This window comes from Eschrichtius robustus, chromosome 8 (genome assembly GCF_028021215.1).
Source record: "Eschrichtius robustus isolate mEscRob2 chromosome 8, mEscRob2.pri, whole genome shotgun sequence".
In the NCBI taxonomy this organism is placed as follows: Eukaryota; Metazoa; Chordata; class Mammalia; order Artiodactyla; family Eschrichtiidae; genus Eschrichtius; species Eschrichtius robustus.
The window spans coordinates 126453768-126473009 of record NC_090831.1 but is presented as its reverse complement, the minus strand read 5'-3'; the positions used below and the strand labels follow the sequence as shown (position 1 = coordinate 126473009).

Sequence of the window (19242 nt, the reverse complement as noted above, 5' to 3'; positions counted from 1 at the left end):
GCATTGTTAGTCATAGACCATGAATACTACTAAAGACAGAGTTAATATAAAAAGACTGAAGTATGAATTTTGCAAAAGAGAAGTAAAAATGATAAATGTCTGGCAAGAGCACTCAAGCGAACCAACTGAAAACCTATGAGTCATGGTCCAGTAGATGGCCGATTACAAAATAAATGTACAGAAGTCAGTGTGGCCTTAGCAAATATATTCAGTTAGAATACGAAATGGATACATGTTTACGTGACAAACAATAATAAATATTTAGGTACTTAAATATTTAATCCTACATATTTGTTTTTTATTCCTATATGAAGAAAACAATCAAGTTCTACTAAAGATCGAACAACACTTTTAAAAATGAAGAGATACAGCACCTATTTCTCAACGAGAAAACTCAAACTTAGAAATGCATTAGAATTATAGATCGATTTGCAGGGCATGCCCACCATACATTAAAAATAAAACTTTTTCAAAATTAAAAAAAAATGTATCATAGTAAATTTGGAAAAATTGAAAACATGGGAAGACACCTGGTAAATGATTGAAAAAGATTAATAAATAGAAAAGAGGGGAAATAAGGGGGATGAAATTGTCCCTACAAAATACTAAAATTGTGTATATTTAATTCAACCAACAAATATATATTCAATCCCCATAAGCCAGACCCTGTTCTAGGCAATTGGGATGGGTCAACGAACAGAGCCCTGCCCTCAGGAAGCTTTCAGTCTAGCAATTGGCCAAACAGCGTGCTAACTGTGTTAGAACAGACAGACAAAGGGACCTGAGGAGAAGATACAGACAGACGCAAGCACAGAGAGATTTGACTTTGTGATAAGCCATGATAACCAGCTCCTTACCAAGCCTCCCTCCTGCCCTCCTGGGGATCTAAGTTTATTCCAATTCCCAGCTGCTCATTTTCCACAGATTGGAAAACAAACCAACCAACAAAACAAACAAAAAAACAAGAGCAACAATGGTAACAAGAGGTGACCAGAAAGCCCTGAAGTCTACTTTTGACTACCGTGGATTTATTATTTAGATTTCTGGATTCCCTGTGAATTAGAGGTAGTTAGAACTTCATTCTCATCCCCCTATGCTGGGTGACTGAGAATTAGCTATATGCCAAAAAGATTTTATCATTCAATAACTAAAGATGCTTCTTCAGTCTTCAGTTTCGGTCTGATATTTTAGGGGTTAACTTTAAATTATTTTATTCAAATCTAGTAAATATAAATGAAATTTGTATCAACTTCCCACCATTCTCTACCTGCCTGTTCCCTGTGAAATTCAGCATTTCAAGGAAAAAAACACAGACTTTTTTGGGGTGGTCTATTAATAATGGACCACTAGATCTTTTCAGACCCCTAAAGCTTATCATTAGAACTCCAATGTGCCATCATTTATAGTCAGTGATTTTTATGAGCTTCCCTGCAATTTAACTCTGTGGGTGTTTAAGATTTAAAATGGAAGTCATAAGGCATACCTTCACCTGAAATTAAGTCATTCTTATCACAATATATCACCCAAAACTAATTTTCTTCAAAAACAAGAAGAACTCAAATACTGAGGATTATCAAATATCTCCCTGGCAAACAATCTGATTCTTCTCAATGACATAAAAGATGACAGGATGAATGCTAGCTAAATATTAATGAACAAGGTAGAATCAATTCTGGGAATTCAAAAGTAATAGTCTTTATCATTTTTACTATCATGTAATTCCAAATTCAGAACCTCCACCTTCTACAATTAAATTCATGCTAAATACAGAAGTGCATATTTTTGTTTCCAGATCGATGAATTAGGATTTGCAACACAGGCTAGATCACATGATGGCAATGTTCTTTGCAAAATGCTGATTACACATTTATTAGATTTGTTGACACACTTTAATTACACATGCTGTACTAGATGCACAGAGAAAACTAGGAAAACCTACTTAATTTACTCACTGAGCACTAATTGTAACTTCTCACATGCTTTTATATTTCAAGAGGAATGACAAACTAACATTTATAGAATAACTACTGTGTTCCAGGCGCTGTACTATGTGTTTACACACACATTATGGATTCTTTTCCTTAAAAAAATACGATCATGTGATTCATCCATGTTGCTGCACGTCACTATGGCTCATTCTTTTACATTGTTTTATAGTATTCCAGTGTATGAAAAATACCACCATGTATTTATCCAGTCTGCTCTGATGTCCATCAAAGTTGTTCCCAGTTCAGTGCTCTGATAACAACGTTGCTATGAATATTCTTGTACATGTCTTTTGGTGCATATGTGTGTGTTTAGGAACGAAATTACTGGGTGGTAGGGTCTGGTCATGGTCGGCTTCAGTATACAGTGGTAGTTTCTCAAAATAGCTGTACTAACTTACATTCCTATCATCAGAGTATTCAAGTTCCTATTGCCATTTTAACTTTCTAACAGTGTTTGGGAGTAAAAGCTGATAAGCATACAATGTCCACTTCCACATCTTTACAGCTTCCACATCTTTACAGCTTCCATATCTTTACAACTTCCATATCTTTATATCCATAGATTTATATCCAATATAGGTTTTATGATTGCCCAAAAGAAAAGCAAAAAAAAGCTTATTATCACACTAAGTGAAGTAAGTCACACAGAGAAAGACAAAAAGACAAATATCATATGATATCGCTTATATGTGGCATCTGAAAAAATGATACAAATGAACTTATTGACAAAACAGAAACAGAGTCACCGAATTAGGAAACAAACTTACGGTTACCAAAGGGGAAAGTGGGAGGGATGAATTAGGAATTAGGAATTGGGGATTAACAAATACACACTACTATATATAAAATAGATAACCAACAAGGACCTACTGTATAGCACAGGGAACTCTACTCAATGTTTTGTAAGAACCTGTAAGGGAAAAGAATCTGAAAAAGAATATATACATATATATATGTATCTGAATCACATTGCTGTATACCTGAAATGAAACAACACTGTAAATCAACTCTACCTCAATAAAAATTAATTAATTTTTTTAAAAAAAGAAAATCAAGTACAGAGAATTCTAAAAGAGCAAATAATAATACACAAGATGACACCTCTAGTTTGGGCACTGTCAATAGCCGATGATGGAGTAATGCTTTTAAAGTTGGAAGTAAAAATAACTTTCAGCCTAGAGTACTTAGGCCAGCCAAATTATTAATCATGAGTGAATGCAAAATTAAAGATGTTCCTACCTTAAAGGACTCAAAGTTCACCTCCCATACACTCTTCCTCAGGTTTTGAGTTTTAGTAAAAAGACTCCCCAAATGAAAAAGATGTGATGTATGGTAAACAGGGGATCAACCAAACAGAGCAGAGAGAAGAAGCCTCAGAATAGCAGCTGGGCACCAGGCCTAGGAGCCCAGCCTGAAGCCAAGGATGGAGGCCTTGGGGGGGCAGGGGGATGTTTTTAACCCTGAAGGAGACCAAAAAAAAAAAAGCTTACCAGTCAGAAACACATGACTGTATGCCTGCCCTGTGCCTCGCTCTGTGCTCTGTGAACACGTCTGGAATACACCCTGCACGCTAAGTTCTACGTGTTCCATAAAAGGTTCTGTGGGTTTCCCAGCTTCATCTTCAGTGAGGTTCAGGTGAGCAGGTAAAGACAGGCAAGGGCTTCATGAACCTGCAGGTGTCACTGAAACCGAGCAGGACCCTGTGGGGCTCTTGGGCACGAAAGCCTTTCTGTGTCCCCTGTTTCTTGATTACAGGAAATAGGCTTCGTTCAGCCTCCGTGACCTTCCCTGAGTTCCAAAGGGCAGGTTCAAACAGTTGCTAATCAGGGAAGCGAGGGGATGCGGAGACAAGGGAAGAGCAGTCAAGAAACAACACTATAGGAGGACTTCCCTGGTGGCGCAGTGGTTAAGAATCCGCCTGCCAATGCAGGGGACGCGGGCTCGTAGCCCTGGTCCGGGAAGGTCCCACATGCTGCGGAGCAACTAAGCCCGTGCGCCACAACTACGGAGCCTGCGCTCTAGAGCTTGTGAGCCACAACTACTGAAGCCCGTGCACCTAGAGCCCGTGCTCCGCAACAAGAGAAGCCACCGCAGTGAGAAGTCCAGGCACCACAACCAAGAGTAGCCTCCGCTCGCTGCAATGAAGACCCAACGCAGCCAAAAATATATATATAAATAAATTAAAAAAAAAAAAAAAAAAAAAGAAACAATAGTACAGCCTTGGGGCAGGGTCCAGGTTTCCCCTCAAAGGATACACATAACAATATCTTTGAGCTGTTTTGCAGATTCTGAAGCTCCCACCAGGCGGGAGAAGTTAATTGTCTGCCGCCTACAAGCAAACAGACCCCAGACCGGTTGGAACCAGAAGGTTGATGATGCCGACTCCCGATTACCTCACCACCAACCAATCAGAAGAATGTCTGCAAGCTGACCACGCCCTCTTTGAACCATTCCTATAAAACTCCTCACAACCCCCTCCAGGGCGGGACACACAGTTTGGAGGGCGTTAGTCCGCTGTGGCCCCCCCTTTGCCTGGCAAAGCAATAAAGCTGTGCTTTCCTACTTCACCCAAAACTCTGTCTCCGAATTTCGGTACCAGAGTACAGAGGCCAAATTTCGGCTACATCACCGGCAGGCAAGGTGCACGTTTCAGCGAGTTCCGCAGAGCAGGGCAGCAGTGGGGCTGTCTACAAGGCGCCCACGTGGTGTTGAAGTTGCCAGGCTCAGTTCTGTCCTCCGGGTGTTAGTCTTCTCTTCTGCGTCTCGGGACCTTGACCGACTGCGGGGTCTGTAGACCAAGGTTAGTCACAGACTGGGTAGAGAAATGCACACGGCCAGACATGACTCTGGCTCCACACACACCAAGGGCACAGGTCGAGAGCTCCACCTTTACACAGGCTGGCGGTGTGCTGGAAAGACAAGCACCTTCCCTTCCTGAGCCCTCCTGGTTTCCCAGCCCACCCTCGCTTCTTGGAAACTCTCTCTCTCTCTAGCACACCTGCATTTGAAGACTCAGCCCGGGATGACTGTATCATTCAGAACTCATTTTATTGCAAATAATAGTAGCAAACACAACTTAAAAGGGGGTAAACACTAATGGGAGTTTGAGCTCTCATAACTAGATGCTTAATCCCACCTGAGCAGTGAATTTCTCCGTGGTCTGTTGAAGGCTGTAGCGCTAGCTTAGATTCCCTGGGAAAGCCCTGCCATTCGACATGGTTGGGCCATGCCTACCATGACGTGGGCAATGTCACAGACTCACTGGTTAGGCCTGAGTTCCTGGAGCTGGTCGCTTTGTATTATTCTTACTGGTTTAGATGAATCATGGTCCGCCCAATAGATGGGGACGGGACTAAACACTCCCAAACAGCACGGTGCCTGTGAAGAAGATTATGGGGGAGAAAACTGGTGTCTACCACAGTGATCCTGACTGTCCCTTCTAGACTGAATAGTCAATATTAAATGTGAGATGTATATGAGTAGGTTCATGTGTGTATTTCTCTGGGTAGCGGGCCTATGGCTTTCTTCAGATTATTATAATAGTTTGTGACCTTAAAATAGTGATTACTGCTTTATCACCTGATTACGTATCTTGATATATGAGAAAACCATTAATAACATCTTATAATTTAGGCTAAAATTCAAATACCCTTAAGATGACTGAGGCAGCTAAACTTATTTTCAACGAGTGTCATCTCCATTTTTGTAGAGGCAGATTCTGAGGCAGATCACAGGGGAGGGGACTTTCCTGTGCCCTCAAATCACCTCCCACCTCCAGGACGTGGCAAGCAGGGCTGCCTTCTTCCCTGAGAGATGCCCAGGGAAGCACAAGAGCTCTCAATGGGCACATGAGTCTGCAGAGCCTGGTTTTCCTTAAGTGGACCAACTTGATGGAGGGGATAGAGCTGGGAGCCGTGTGCACAGGGACTGCGCCTGGTCCCCGAGGGGCCGCACGCCCATCCCTCCCCACCTGTCAGCCCGCTGGCAGGCCTCATGAGCAGGACACCTTCCCTGGCTGATCACTTCCGGCCCACATCTGCCTCTGCTCCGCCTGAACGGCCTTCCCTGCAGCCCTGGGGGGTTTTGATCCAGGATTAATGAAGGATTCATGCAAGTTGCTAGGCTATTTCTCATCTTGGACCAAAACTTCAGGACTCTAAAGTGATGGGTGGCTGATCCAGGGCCTGCAGAAGACTTCAGTCTGTACAGGCGAATTGAGACGTGGACCCAGAAGTAGTCATAACGCTTCATGATCCTGACTGGCACAGATAATTCATTAACCTGCACTAAAAACTCTCTCTTCTAAAACAATTCAGGGAGGATGCCTAAGTACATAAAATGGTCCAGGCCTCATCAGTGTCTCTCTCACAAATGTCTTAAGAAAGGATTGTAATAAATATGACAGGGAAATTTATCATGGCCGTCACTGCTCATTTTTTTTCTCTTTTATTCCTACTCTAGCGTTAGGAACTAACGCTTTCCTTTCCTCTGAATCCTTTCCTTTCCTCTGAATCCAAGATTATGAGAAGAAATCAGGTTCATCCCATGATCATGGGATGATCAAATCATGATCCATCCCATGGGGAAACATCTTTGTTTCAACCCACTTCTTTGCATCAAAATCCAAATAGAAACCTAGAGGACCAGTTGGTAGAATTAATCAACCTAAAAATCCTATTCTGTCCACGACCACACATCCCTCTCCATTTACCACCAATTTGGATTCTCACTTCATCCTTCTCATCAGCAGGCTTGGGAGAGAACTGGTCCTCATTTTTCTACGCCCATATTCTCAGGGTTATTCACTCTTATTTACCCCAAGGCTGCCACCCTCTTGTCATTTTCATGTCTGTTCAAGCTTTGCCCAAGCATATTCCTCAGAAGCCAAGGTCTAAGGGATGTTAGTGGGTCTAACAACATCCCTTATATTGTTAGATATTAATACTTGTCTAATGAATAAATACCTATTATGTGCTGTGAATTGTATTTGTATAACTGGCCCCAAGTAGACCTCATTCCTGATTTCATGAAGTTGATTATCAAGGGGCTATTTGAAAATTAAGAAGTACTCATAGCTAAAGAATTTTGGAAACCTTGAATTTGTTTTTAAAAAAGGGTTCCACAGTGAGGCCTTTCTAAAACTCATTACTGTGCTCACATACACTGTTAATTTCAAGAAGACTGACCACCCCACAGACTTATGGAATCTTGGTATCATTTCTTTGTCTGGGGGTGAGTCCACAGGTGTGCTCTGTAGGGGTGCAGTTCCAGCAATGCCATTTTCTTGGTTTGCAAGACACAGTATTCTTTGGATTCACTGCTTCTCTTCTCTAAACCCTCATACTCAGTTTCCATAAATGCTCCTTTCTCTGTTTGCACTTTTTTAACGATAGCCAGTTGCACACTTTTCTTCATACACTCTTCTCTGTAATCCTTAAGCTCCTGTTTAAAAACTCTTCATTTTTAAACAGTTTTAGTCTAACAAAGAAGTTGCACATATAGGAGTGAATTCCTGCGTACCCTAATGTTAACATCCGTACAGCAATAGTACAAGCAGCAAAATCAGGAAATTAATATTGCTCCAATACTCTGAACTACAGAATGTGTTGGATTTCCCCGGCTTTTTCATGAAGGTCCTTTTTCTGTTGCAGGATCCAATCTCGGATCCCAAGTTGCATGAGTTACCACCCATGAGATAACTTCTTCCTGTTCCAGGGAGTGTGAATCTTCCCCCTCCCCCCTTAAAGCTGCCCCCAGGGGCCTTCATGGCTCCCACCCACCTGCACTTAACCTCCACCAAATCACCAACTGTTCAGGCTGAATTCTTCCTACTGGGGTCTGAAGCATCAGAATCAAGTAAGTAAGTGTTCACATCCTTTTTCTATTTTTAATTCATTTTTATTGGAGTATAGTTGATTTACAATGTTGTGTTAGTTTCTGCTGTACAGCAAAGTGATTCAGTTATACACATACATATATCCACTCTTTTTTAGATTCTATTCCCATATAGGTCATTACAGAGTATTGAATAGAGTTCCCTGTGCTATACAGCAGGTTCTTATATATAGATATATCTATATTTACATATAGATATAGATATATAGATATAAATAGGAAAATAAGGTATGGAAAGTAAGAGATACAGCTGTCTTTATTTGTGGATAGTATGATCAAATATACACAATCAACCAAAACTTATCATTAGAACTAATGAGAGAGTTGTGAGATTAATGGATACAAGATCAATTTGTGAAAATAAATGACCTTTCAGCAAATAAATCAGAGCCACAGTTTCTGCAACAGCAGGATATTGCTGTTGTATGATAATGTTCCCCTGATGTAGAAGAACTTTATCTAGTGAACAGCCAATTCGACCAATGCTCAAATAGCTAAATGATGATTTTAATTAATTTACTTCCTTTCCACCATTTACTATCCAGTATGGTGTTAGCATAAAGCAGTAAGATCCAGAGCCTAGGTCTGAAGCCCAGATCTGCATCTTAGTGGACATGGGACCACAGGCAAGTTACTTAACATCTCTGAGTCCTTGCAAGAGCACCTCGGAGGACACTGTGAGGGTTAAGTGAAAGAAATACACTCCTGGCACACAGTTTTCTATCTTCTAATCCACAGAGAAACCGTCCTCCTTTTCTTGCCTAATCACTGCCTAATCACGAGGAATACTTCCTCCTTTTCCAAACTGCTGCACTTTACCAAAAGAAATTAAAAATTCCTGGTCCACCATAAAGTACTTTCTTTATTTCTAACTGTATTTTCACAGCTGTTGAGATATTGCTTTATTGATCCTGGATTAACTTTCTAGTCTATTTCCCATAATACCACACCCAGATCCAAATAATTGTTTTTCTCCTGCGACCCTAATTCCATTACCAATTTTCTAACTTTGAATCGTCCACTTCAGATACTGAAATCCATTTAGATGATAAAAAGAGCTCATGTTGCCTCAGTTTTTACTCACCGACACACTCACCACCACCCAGGGGCTGCCTTCACACCCCTCCATGAAACATCAGTTCCAGGTATCCATTTTACGCGAAACACAACAAAAATGGATGTATATGGCACCATCAAAGCAATAGTGCTGCAAAGGGATCTTCAATGGGGCGTAATGTAAATTTAAAAATTTGTAGTCTCTGATAGATTTGCCCGGAATAAGACTTCAAAGTCTCCCATAATATCGAATCCATATATGTAGAGCTTTTCTCACTTTTTTGAAAGTTGGGTAAGGCATAAATTTTACACTTGAATCTTCCATCTTCAAAGTTGCCTTCAGTGCAGCAATTTACTCAATCTTGCCCTTAAAATAAAAGCTATAATTTAACAAGTAGATTAAAAAAAAATGGGTATTTTTCTGCTCTCCTGGATAAATGGAAACATTTGCCTCACTCCAGTATGTGGATGTACCAAGTAGGAATTTCTAGACTTCTTAAGCTTACTTATAACTCCTGCTCACCCCCTCTGCCTTCCTCTTTTCCAGCTAGTAAATGTCATAGTGACATTTCCTTGTTTGTAATAACACATAATTTAAAGATTTTGACTGGGTCATTTTGCCTTTTCCATCAATCTTTTTCTTGACTCTCCTTAATTTAACACCGCTACAACCCAGGAGAGAGTACGTGACGTGAGAGCTCAGAGCTCCACCAAGGATTCTGCCAATTATTAAGTGGATTCTGATGTGTCTAGAATTAAAATAGATACTTTAAGAATAGAGGAACTATTTAGAAAGATTAAGGGGTTTTGATAATGTCCTGGTGAACTACAACTTAAAGAGAACAGGAAGTTTTATTGACGCAGAATCACTAAAATGTGTGAGAAGGGAAATATAGGTTTTCTTTGCCTATATTTCTTGGCCTGTTTCTTCAGAAAACTTCATTGTTTTATAATGAGAAAGTTTATAACTCTCTTGCTCTACTCATCCGACTGGATTTTGGAAGGGTTGCCTCTCTTAACCCTAGTCAAACTCAGAGATGAGAAACTCAGCACACATGGATATTATGGAATTTATTATTTTCACTTAGGAAATCAACATCATTCATCAATAAAGCTTTGCTAAAGACACTTTAAAAAAACCTGGTGGAGGGCTTCCCTGGTGGCGCAGTGGTTAAGAATCCGCCTGCCAGTGCAGGGGACGCGGGTTCGATCCCTGCCGGGAAGATCCCACATGCCGCAGAGCAACTAAGCCCACGCGCCACAACTACTGAGCCTGCGCTCTAGAGCCCGCGAGCCACAACTACTGAGCCCGCGTGCCACAACTACTGAGACTGTGCTCTAGAGCCCGTGAGCCACAACTCCTGAAGCCTGGGCGCCTAGAGCCCGTGTTCTGCAACAAGAGAAGCCACCACAATGAGAAGCCCGTGCACCACAAGGAAGAGTAGCCCCCGTTCGCCGCAACTAGAAAAAGCCTGCGTGCAGCAATGAAGACCCAGTGCAGCCAAAATAAATAAATTAAAAAAAAAAAAATACCCTTTAAAAAAAAAAAAACAACCTGGTGGATCCCTCACTATTTGGATCCACTCTCCTATCACCAAAGTTCTTCTGCACCTTCATCATCATTCACAAATATGTACTGGCCATGAACCAAGGGCAAGGTTCTAGCCCCTGTTCCAGGAATAAAAATATATGGAAAAATACAGAGTTGGCTCCCAAGTTTTTTTTAATAATCTAGCTGAGTAGACAAGCACAAAATATATTTAGAAATATAATATTAGTATTTTCTAGGCCCCTGGAGACCACCTAACACAATAAACTCTTTAATAAAAGTGGCTAAACATGGAGATGCTGATTCCTTGGTAATGGCCACAAAGCCAGTTGAGAGCCCAGCTGACCATGGGAAGCCCATTCTTTTCTTTCCTATTTCAATCCTCCTCTCCAAATGAATGGCACCACAATTTCTAATCACAGATCAAAGAAATGAGGGACCATTACGTGCCAACTACGACGAAGACCCTCTTCCCAAAATGAAAGACTTCCAGCGATATGTCACAATTACATACCAAATGCATCACGTAATACGTGATGCATTACTCAGGAAAGCAATGGAGCCTGGCTACTCAAAGTGTGCTCTGAGGGGAGAAACTACCAGAGCAGGACGAGAAGAAGATGATATCTGAAGTGGACAGCTGACCCAAGATGCTGGACCAGGCCTGTATACAAAAAAAAAAAGGGTGCTCCGGGGAAGAGTAGCAAGAGCAGCATTGGGGGGGCTTTCTAAGAAATGCAGAATCTCGGGCCCCACCCCAGAACTACTCAATCAGAATATGCGTTCTTACGAGAATGCCTAGGTGGGGAGTGTGCACACCAAGGTTTGAGAAGCACCACGGTAGAGGGGATTTTAGCATGAAGGGTGAGTTCGCCAAGAGTTCTCGCTTTCCTTGGATACACGTGAGCTCATAAGCAACCTCCATACTTAATGAGTAAAGAAAATGGAAACTTTCCACTTCGGCGAGGCTGCCTGTGTTTTTACATAAAGCAGCATCTCAAGCGAAGTGCTGTGTCCTCCGCTGCCCAGCAGAGACCCCAGCGCTTCCGTGAATCCTTTTCAAATCACAGAAGCCGAGATACATCCTCTCAATACACACACGGCGCTTAGGGAACATCACCCTTTACACATATCACCACCTGCCCGGGGTTCTCAGAGGTGTAAGATAACCCCAAGTAGAAAGAGAACCAAGCTTAACAGTATCTTCCTAACTCGGTTTCAACTGAGGCACCAAGAGTTAAGAACTGTAATGATGGTAGCCAAGCACCCCTACAGCCTAAAGGCTCTGTTAGACTATTAATACAGGAAATGATAAAAGGGTGTGAAATGGATGGCACACAATAGCGATCATCCACCTGAGAGGAAGCTTCCAATACAGAGAGTTGGTGGAATTCTCTGGAATCTCCATCCTTCCGGTGGAGAAGGATGTACAACCGGATGAGGAAAATGAAAGCCGTTGGTTGTCTCTGAGCACAGAGTTCCCCTCAGGGAGCTTGACATGGGGCCCCCCGAAGCATAAAGCAGTGGTACCCAGACCCCTCCTGGAAAAATTTAAAATCAAGGAGCTGAACCCAGAGTGCCTCTCAGGCAGCCGGATGTGAAGAGTGAGCAAGCTGTACCAGTAATGGTGACGGGACACGGGATGCTTCTCATGAACCAGAAATGGACCACGTGGGAGGTGGAAGTCAGGAGCCACTTAGCCAGGAGCCCCACCCAACAAAGTACCTAGCCCAGGGTGACACCAGGAAGCGTGAAGATGGGGACGGTATCACAGCTGGGGAAGATACTACAGTCACCCATCAATATCCTGTGTGAGCACATTCAGAGAAAACGCCCTGAAAACACCCCACGAAAGAAAAGGTCACTTCTGTGCATTTGCCACATCTAGAGCAATCTGTGACCCTCCATATTTGCTCTGCCTTTCCCCTCATTTCTTCTCTGTCTGAACTCAGCCTTGGAGAAGTGACAAATGGGGACGGGTGGGTGCATTAGAGGAATAAGAAACGTGCCAGGAAGGAGGCAGAGAAGCCGCCCCCCACCCGTCCCACAGACTTCTAGACCTGAAACAGGTCAAGCTGAGAGAGAGGAGGAGCCTGTCTTAACCTTATTATATTAGACTGGCCTGGGCACTTTAACTTCTGAAATCACACTATTTGTAACAGAAAAGGACCCAGCAAAAGCTAAATAGCTTCACAAATCTGGGTACAAACTAGCCAAAGATTTGTTTCAAAGGCACAGTTGGAAAAAAATAAGGTTGTTTCATGAAAGTTCCATGAGTCCAGGGCATTCAGAAGAACACTGGGAATTCATTGAAGAAGGAGGTCGGGTCTAAGGCTTATTGAAGCCCCGCAGGTGCTTTACACATTCCACATCATTTTTCCTAGAGCTCATTTGATTGAGAACAATGTAGAAACCCCCCAAAGTAGCTCAAATTAAAAAGCAAAGCAAAAACAATAACAAACAAATGTATTGTGGATGTAATCTAGATTTTCTGGGCCCCCCTGGGCAGTGGAGACCTTGTCCTGCCCTCATCTTGAACCTATATTCAATGTTACATCAAACGACCCAACTCCAATTGCCACAGAAAAGCCAGGTCTAGCCATATAGCACATCAGTGAGCCCATATGTTTTCTTGCTAATTCTCTGAAAAGTGAGATACAACACCCAACATTTCTATTCTGTTCCCCAACGTACATCTCCTGGCCGCCAGCAACATCTTTTTCTGCCTTGTTCCCTTTTATCTCTTGCTATAAAGCCTCACACATACCCTCTAATTTTCTGATAAATTCAGCTTTGGCGAGCTCTGTCCACTAATAACCTGGAACGTAGCCATCAGTCCCACTCCTGCTTAGAAAGCAATTCAGTGACTTTTTTTCCCCCCTCGCTTGTGTCTCTTGAGATACAGAGCAAGAATGCAAAGAAGCTTATCAAAAAGTCTGTTCAACCAAAACAGTTCTATTTGGTAGGAATGGGGAGAGGGAGTGAAAAATAGGAAATCTCGCTAGTAATTACAGAGTTTTCTTTATTTTCTATCAATTTTACATACTGGACATCTCAGAAAACAGAAGAAGCCTAAGAGGAAATAAAGGGGAGTAGAGACAGGCTTCAGGTGAACTGTACCCAGAAAGTCTGAAAGCGAGGCCAGGTCCTCTTGAGTCTCAGGGGTCATCATGTCTGTCGCCTCTGCTGCTCCCCCATCCCCTTTCTTCCAACAGTTATTCTTAGCAGCCCATGACCGTACATGGCTGTCAGAGTCTATGTGATCTTACCTGTGAGCCCTCTGTCCTCTGATGGGTGTCTCTTAGCTCAAATTTCCAATAGAGTGTTTTGACTGGCTCAGCACATCCTGGGGATTTATCCCCCTGGGAGCACGTGGTCGGCCCTGGTCTAAACAGCTGTATCAGGAGAAGGCCGAGTCCTCTGTTTCAAACAGGAAAGGAGAGGCGTGGGCAGGGTTCTACTGTCACAGACCATAAATGGCCCAGGAAGCAATGAATAGCATCTCTGTTACACACATGTCCAGCTGGCAGTTGATGAGTGAATTACGAAAGAAATGTTGCACCACCACAAAAGTGGATGGAGCGTGGGAGAAGGTGATACACATTGCTTTATTGTTTTTATTTGTTTCATATTGTGTCCCTCTTGATGATTTCTCAGACTCTTGACTGTTACGCAGAGGAAATTAAGCTGCAGAGTTCCTGCACTGGAAAGAACGAGACTCTATTCTCACGGGTTCCAAAGAAAAAGCACCAGAAGCCAGTACAGACAATGTTAAGTAATAACTGTCTATTAGAATTCTGTGGGTCCCTTAGTTGCCAAAGATCACAGTTATCAATCAGGGAAGAAGAAAAAGTGCGTTGCACTAAGCCTTGAGTCTGCGTGCTATTTCTATGACTGTAGGACACACGCTATGACCCGGCTAAACACTACCGACCACTCTTTTCTCTGACCAGCTGCAATCCTGCAATGTTTCCAGTCATGTTTCACACCCCCTGGTACTTTATGCTGTTGTTTCCTGTCTCATCTGTGAAAACCCTAACTCACTCATAAAAGTAGCAGATTTTTTTTTTTTTTTTTTAAGAACAGTAAGCAAGGAGTCCAATGCCTACGAAATACATAAATAAACCTCAGCACTGAGGAAAGGAATAGACAGACTTAGGGGTTGAAACTTACTGAATAACAGAATGCATTACTATTTATTTATACATTTTCAGTTTGAACACATTTTCTTGATTTCTACCCCCCTTGTGACTACAAGTGCTTTGCATATCATCATGGAGCTCCATTTCCTCAGTTTTTAAAAAAAAAAGGAGAAATAAAAACTTAGGTATCTACCTTAGTAGCTGTCATGAAGATGAAATAAGATAACATTCAGGAAAAAGTTATGAAAAGTGGAAGGACAGAGAAAGGCATCTCAAACTGTTGATCGCCTCTTTTCATTTCATTTAGGACCTTCCAGTCTTCAGGCCTCAAGTTTATGTCAGATATTCATAGTGTTCGTGTTTACACTAAGATACATGCTACTACATATAAAGTAGATAAACAACAAGGTCCTACTGTATAGCACAGGGAACCATATTTGATATCCTGTGATAAACCATAATGGAAAAGAATCTGAAAAAGAATATATATATATATATACAATTGAAACACTTTACTGTACTCCTGAAATTAACACAACATTGTAAATCAGCTATATTGTTCAATAAAAAATTGTTTTAATTAAATTTTTAAAAATAAAAAAAAGGAAGATAGAGACACTTGAAAGAGCATTATAATCATGTGGCATGAAGACAATTCAAACTTTCTAAGGCCCTAAAATGTGGGGAGGGGATGAGTGAGCTGTCAGATAACTTTCCTCCACCTCTGTTGACTAAATATAGATTTCCAGGCCCTTAGTCAAAAATAATATGAGATTTGGGATCTATAAAATTCCAACCCCTCTATTTCCTTCACAAGATACAAGATGCGAGATCATTAAAATACTGCTCTTGAGGTACAGCTTTTGACTTAAAACAATCCAACATGTTAGACCAGAAAAACAATTACTTCTCATTTACTGCCCTCTATTCCTGGAAATTTAACTTATGCATGAGCTTATATTTGTTTTATGCATTTTACTGAGAAAGCGAGGACAATGATAAATTTAAAAATCAATGAAACGTAAACCAAAATAACATAAATAGATTTTCACTAATATTCTGGAAGTCATTAAAGCAATTTACGTTTCATGCATTCCATTAAACTTTCTAAAATTCTCCAGGATGATTTAGATTCTGGGTAGTTAAAAGAATTTACATATATATTGTTTTATTTATATGGGTTTCTTTTCCTATTTCTTTCAGAGATTACCAACCACACAAGGAAGCCCCTTGTTTAGCATGAAGAACCATGGTTGGCAAGACAAACCCTGACCAGGACACACCCTTGGGAACATTAAATACCAGTGAAGCGTCCTTAGGCTGATACAGCATGTGGCCCTCGACTTTGTGTGCAAATAAAGAAGACAGACGTGAAACAGCCTGGTTCCATGGAATCTGCCCAGTCTGGGAACCAGGGAACGAAAATTGAGTCTTGACTCTCTCATGAACTACTTATACCCTGTTGGATCTCAGGTTTTATGAAAAGAGAGGATTGAGCAAAATTACCTGTGAAGCTAGATCTTTGGGTTTTGTTTAATTTTTTAACTTTTTAGACAATTCTAAAGGTTACATTCCATTTACAGTTATTACAAAGTGTTGGCTTTTAAAATACAGAGGATTCTCTTGAAATAATACCATTTGCAGCAATGTGGATGGACCTAGAGATGATCATACTAAGTGAAGTCAGAAAGAAAGACAAATACCATATGATATCACTTATATCTGGAATCCAAAATAGGACACAAATGAACTTATCTACAAAATAGCAACAGACTCACATGTATTTTTTTAAATCTTAAGAATTGCCTCTATTAAGGGAGGGCATCAGGAAATATGTAATAATCCAGGAAAGAGAGAATGAGAAGGTAAGAAAAAAATGAAGCAACGGTGGGCAAACTTGGGAAATAAATTGGAGAAAAAATAAAACCATCACAGAAATTAAGGGGAAACTGGAATAAGAACAGAAGCAAAAAAGATACTGGCATACATTTGCAGCTACATGGATGGACCTAGAGATTATCACACTAAGTGAAGTAAGTCAGAAGGAGAAAGACAGATACCATATGATATCACTTATATGTGGAATCTAAAATATGACACAAATGAACTTACCTATGAAACAGAAACAGACTCACAGACATAGAGAATAGACTTGTGGTTGCCAAGGGGGAGGGGGGCGGGGGAGGGATGGATTGGGAGTTTGGGATTAACCAATGCAAACTATTATATATAGAACGAATAAACAGCAAGGTCCTACTGTATAGCACAGGGAACAATATTCAATATCTTGTGATAAACCATAATGGAAAAGAATATGAACAAGAATGTATACATATGTATACCTGAATCACTCTGCTGTACAGCAGAAATTAACACTACACTATAAATCAACTATACTTCAAATAAATTAATTAATTAATTAATTAACAAAATAAATAAAATAAAATACAGAGGATTCTCTCTAATGGGAAAAACAGGCACTCCCACAGAAGATGACAGATGTCAGTGGTCAGGATCAGGGAAGCCGGGAATGCAGTAAGAGCTGTCGGCTGAGGTCCTGGTAGGTACAGCGATCAGAACAGGTAGAGAGGTCTGAAATTCAAGCCAAACGACAAGCTGGAGAGTGATACCTGCAACCAGGAGTTACGACGGACACCTTCTCAGGTGAATTCTAGCTCTGTGATGTGCTCACTCCCAGGCCAGAATGTGTGAGGGAGGAGAAAAGGCAGGATGTGAACCACGTTATGACAGCGATAAATCACAATTCACAAGCTTCGCGTGTATCTGTGATGCCCAGAGCAGCTTGTGAGTCACGGCTGATCTAAGCACTAGGAAGGCTTCCTACGGAGAGGAAGTCGGTGATTAAGCTGTGTCCCCAAATCCGGAAGGGAAATCCTTTAACCCGTGAAAAGGAGGAGGAGGTGCTTAATTCCAAAAAAAAAAAAAGTGCAGACTGAGGAAAAGTTTGGAAAGTGGGTGAAATGGCTCATGAAGCGAAGCTCTGCAGATCTAAACAGGAAGGGGCAGGAAAGAGTGGGAAAAGAGGAGTTATCTTGGAGAAGGGAGATCATTAAATTGGCTTTTGTTTTTTGTGAAAGGGGAAAAAAGGGACAAATGAGGACCTTTCGATTTAACAAGTTATCATTTATCAGAATGTGAATTTTGGAGAACATACATTGGGGACAAAAAAGAGAGACGGAGAGGAAAGAGTGACAGAAGAAGAAATGAAAAAAGACTGAGAATCAACAAGAAGCGTGGTTCACAGAGATTTAAAGAGTCCTGGGGAGGGGGAGGTAGGAGGGTAAAGCAATATTGGGAGAATGGCACCAGCTGGCTTTTCTTTCCTGGATATGGTCTCAAAGTGCAGAGGAGCATTAAGTTTTGTACTAAAGATTTAGAAAAATAGGAGCCTGGGCTGGGAGTTCTCCTGAAGGAAGAGGAGTGAAGTGGGGGGACGCGGTGGTGGCAGCACTGACAATGGGTTTTCTTGGAGGATTTTTGGGTCCCATTTGTGAGATCGATGTTGTCCTTAATGGTAGGGAAACCAGGAAAACGGCAGAAATGAAAACTGAAGTTGGCAAAGTAGAAAAATGCTATCTTTTCTATGATGGAGAATCTGTTTCAGGAAAGGTAAACCTAGCCTTTCAGCAACCTGGAAAGAGGCTAGAGCACCAAGGAATCAGAATTGAATTTGCAGGTCAAACTGAACTTTTCAATGACAAGAGTAATACTCACGAATTTGTAAACCTAATGAAAGAACTAGCCTTACCTGGAGAACTGACTCAGAGCAGACGTTATGATTTTGCATTTATGCAAGTTGAAAAGCCATGCGAATCTTATATCGGTGCCAATGTCTGCTTAAGGTATTTCCTTAAAGTGACAATAGTAAGAAGACTGACAGACTTGGTAAAAGAATATGACCTTACTGTTCACCAGCTTGCTACCTATCCTGATGTCAACAACTCTATTAAGATGGAAGTGGGCACTGAAGACTGTCTACACATAGAATTTGAATATAATAAATCAAAGCATCATTTAAAGGATGTGACTGTGGGAAAAATTTACTTCTTATTAGTAAGAATAAAAATCCAACATATGGAGTTACAACTGATTAAAAAAGAGATCACGGGAATTGGACCCAAGTGCCACAACAGAAACAGAAACAATCGCTAAATATGAAATAATGGATGGTACACCAGTAAAAGGTGAATCAACTCCAATAAGACTGTTTTTAGCGGGATATGACCCAACTCCAACAATGAGAGATGTGAACAAAAAATTTTCCGTAAGGTACTTTTTAATTCTAGTCTTTGTTGATGAGGAAGACAGGACGTACTTCAAGCAGCAGGAGATCATTTTGTGGAGAAAAGCTCCTGAAAAACTGAGGAAACAGAGAGCAAACTCTCACCAGAGATTTGAATCGCCAGAATCACAGGCCTCTGCTGAGCACCCTGAAATGTGAACTGAATAGGAGAAAAAAAGAAAAAAAAACTCCTACATCCGTTGAGATTTAAGTTCGGCAGGTTAAAGATGGTTGCAGCGTGTAGGGCGGGGGAAAAAGCCAAAACTCCATTTATGATAGTCTTCCTTTATGTTACAGCGCTGAGTTTAT

General features: G+C 41.2%; 1 pseudogene; it reads left to right on the top strand.

The window, feature by feature from the left end:
- The first annotated feature begins 18107 nt into the window (after positions 1 to 18107).
- On the top strand, positions 18108 to 18897 carry LOC137768652 (vacuolar protein sorting-associated protein 26A pseudogene; annotated as a pseudogene).
- The last annotated feature ends 345 nt before the right edge of the window (positions 18898 to 19242 follow it).